Genomic DNA, 3,449 nt, shown 5'->3' with positions numbered 1-3,449 from the left:
AAAAACAAAAACAAAAACAAACAAAAAAAGAGTTGCCTTGGTCATGGTGTCTGTTCACAGCAGCAATACCCTAAGACATCTCCCCATGAAAAGCTTTGTCATACAACAGTTGACAAAGAGGATTAACATGACCATCTTAATAACCTGCCTACTAGTATCTGTAAGGTAGATGGAACGGGTACCCATCCCACCCAGGACAGCACTGGCGGCGTCAGTAACATGCATAGGAACGCTGTTGCAGTAACTTGCTCAGGAGAGCTCTGATAAGGAAGGAGGAAGCCGAGGCTTCGCCAAGTCACCTGAGTCCAGTCAAAGGCGCCCAATGCAAGCAGTGTTTCATTTCCCATTTGCCAGGGTTTTTGTTTGTTTGTTTTGTTATTTTATTTGTTTGTTTGTTTGTTTTGTTCTGTTTGGTTTGCTCTTTTTTTTTCTTTTTCCTGAGACAGGTTTCTCTGGGTAACAGCCCTGGCTGTCCTGGAACTCTCTTTGTAAACCAGGCTGGCCTGAAACTCACTGAGATCCTCCTGCCTCTGTCCTCCCTGAATGCTGGAATTAAAAATGGTGACTCTTGTCCGTTTGTTTTTAAGATAGAGTCTCTTATAGCCCAGGTTACCCCTAAAGTCACAATGTAACCAAGAATAACCTAGAACTTCTATTTGAGTTAGTCCTACTATGTAGTCCCCCCCTGGCCTCAAACCACAGAGATAGGCCTGACCCCACCTCCCAGATGCCAGAAAGTGTGCACCCCCACACCTAGCTGACCTTGAACTTCGGAGTCTCTTCACTTTTCACCACCAAGCTTACAGGCTTGCACCTCCAGACCTAGTTTTTTTGTTTTGTTTTGTTTTTCCTTTCTTTTTAATTAATTAATTAATTTATTTATTTATTTATTTATTTATTTTTGATTCTTCAGCTGACAGCAAGAGTATCTATTGTACACGAGTTACACTTGGTCACAAGTGAGAACAGAGCTAGTCCAGAATGGCAGAGAGCCAGCCGGACTGTTTTGGTTGTAAGAAAGGCAGTCATTTTCCCAGGTGATCTCGGCCAGATCACATTCCAGGTCCACTGAGACTTATTACCGACAGCAGCATACAGATTAACAACTTGTTCCGGTGTCCTGGCCTTCCGCATCCCTTACTTCTCTGCTCCTGCAGGCTTCGTGGGTGCACAAGCTAATTTACTTGGACCTCTGCCTCTTCTTTCTTCTCTTCTCTTGCGCCTCAGCCTGCACATTCGCGTTCTCTTCTTCCGCCACTTCCCTCTCGTGGCGCAGTTGTTTCAAAGAAGATGGCGCTAAGGCCGAGCCAAACCTAGTTTTTATAAGGGGCCTTGAATGCCACTACATTCTAGAGTCCTAAAAAGGCACAACAAATGCCCTGAGCCCAGAAGCAAGCTACTCTCTTCTCAGACGATGACAGCTCAGGGTTTGGGAGCCCGGGAGACGCCAGACAGACGAGAAGTGATGAGAGCCAGGAAGCCCACGCTTGCAGTGAAGGAGTCCAGGGCTCCTTCCCTCCATGAGAACTCCTCTATGTAATTCCAGTGCTTAGTCACATGGGGGTGACAGTGCGTCAGGGAGGCTCTGCTCCTCTGAGTCAGCAAAAATAAAAAAACTAAGTGGGGCTGGAGACAGTGGCTAAAAGCAATGAGTGCTCTTCCAGAGGACCTGGGTTCAATTCCCAACACCCACATGGCAGCTCACGATTGTCTGTAACTCCAAGATTTGATACCTTTACCCAGACATACCAATGCACATAAAATAATAATAATAATAATAGTAATTAATAAGCAGGAGCTAAAGGAGGGCTGGCTTACCAGGTAAAGATGCTCACCGCCAAATCTGATGATCTGAGTTGAGTCACTGGAACCCACACATTGGAGGGACAGATCAGACTCCTGAAAGCTGCCCTCTGATCTACACTGGTGCACACTCCCCTAAAAGAATTAAATAAATGGTTTGTTTTTACAGCTACATAGTAGTGTCTTTAGGTGACTCAGAGATCTACTGAAAATTCTTTTTTTTTTTTTTTTTTTTTTTTGGTTTTTCGAGACAGGGTTTCTCTTTATAGCTCTGGCTGTCCTGGAGCTCACTTTGTAGACCAGGCTGGCCTCGAACTCAGAAATCCGCCTGCCTCTGCCTCCCGAGTGCTGGGATTAAAGGCGTGCGCCACCACGCCCGGCTTCTACTGAAAATTCTTACCACATCCCAGTGACGGACAGTCCATTCAAATTCCCAACTGACAAGTCAGACAGCCTGCCCAAGATTACCCAGCCAGAATATGAACTTGGTCAGGGTTGCTCCCAATCCGGCTGCAGCAGCTTCTGATCCTAGGCTCACAGTCCAGCTCCAGCCTCTGTCTGCCAGCATCTGGAGGCTAAGCTGCTTCAGCTGAGCTGGCAGAGCAGAGTTTTTCCTGGGGAGAGACAGGCTTGCACAAGAGGTGGGGTGAGAGACTGTCTGTACCTCTGTCGTAGGAAGGTTGGTCTGAGGGATGAAGCCTTTGCTTTCCCTCATATATACAGCTATGTGTGTTTATATATGTGTATACATACACATATAATATATATGTGTGTATATACATATATGTATGTGCATATGTGTATATATGTGTTGTGCATACATATATGTGTGTGTATATATTATATGTATGTTATATGTTATGAAACAGGACTGTCTCACTATACAGCCCTGTAGTTGTCTTCAGGCACACCAGAAGAGGGCGTCAGATCCCATTACAGATGGTTGTGAGCCACCATGTGGTTGCTGGGATTTGAACTCAGAACCTCTGGAAGAGCAGTCAGTGAGCTTACCCGCTGAGCCATCACACCAGCACCCCAACTCCCAGCCCAAGGATTCTTTATCCTGTATTTACTACACTCACTGTGCTTGTTACAAGAGGCCAAAATACTCAAGCAACTAACATGCCTCGTGAATATGTATTTAGATATATGAAAAACAGGGACACAGCTTTAACTGAGGATGGCTCCCAGGGCCCAGAGCATGCTAGCTGAGCGCTACAGAGCTGAACTACACACCCAGTCCCCAACACTTACTAAATGTATGGCTTGCATTGAACCTGTACCCATGAAACATACATTCAAGCAAATCTGGGATAGAATGAGCTCAGGCGTTGCCGGGGCTTAGGAGGAGCAAGAGTTGATGAGGACCCCACCCCGACCCGCAGGAAAAGGAGACGCTGTGTCTGGATGTCTGGGAGAACACAGACGTGTCTCCCGGAGGTCATGGTGGGGAAAGTGAAGGCAGGCCAATCTCATGGAAACCTCACCTAAGAGGGGATCAGAAGAAGCCAGGAAGCCCTGGAAACCCCACTGTTTTTATAGTCAGTGTGGCTGGAAGTGAAACAAAGGTTCTCAAAGGCCAGCAGATTCACCACAGTAGCACTATCAGAGATCTGGAGCCAGATTACAGTGGGGACAAAGGCCGC

General features: G+C 46.5%; 1 long non-coding RNA gene across 1 annotated transcript; it reads right to left on the bottom strand.

Annotated features, from left to right (window-relative positions):
- Positions 1-925: 925 nt before the first annotated feature.
- On the bottom strand, positions 926-3,449 carry LOC147000957 (uncharacterized). The gene is made up of 3 exons (XR_015045324.1): positions 2,204-3,449; positions 1,819-1,938; positions 926-1,717 (listed from the first exon to the last, which is right to left on the bottom strand). It is a non-coding gene; the product is annotated as an uncharacterized LOC147000957 (long non-coding RNA).

The sequence above is a fragment of the Mus caroli genome, unplaced genomic scaffold (assembly GCF_978045245.1).
Source record: "Mus caroli unplaced genomic scaffold, Mus_caroli_1 scaffold_15, whole genome shotgun sequence".
NCBI classification, from domain to species: Eukaryota; Metazoa; Chordata; class Mammalia; order Rodentia; family Muridae; genus Mus; species Mus caroli.
Note: the sequence above shows the minus strand (reverse complement) of the source record. Positions and strands in the feature narration are given on the sequence as shown.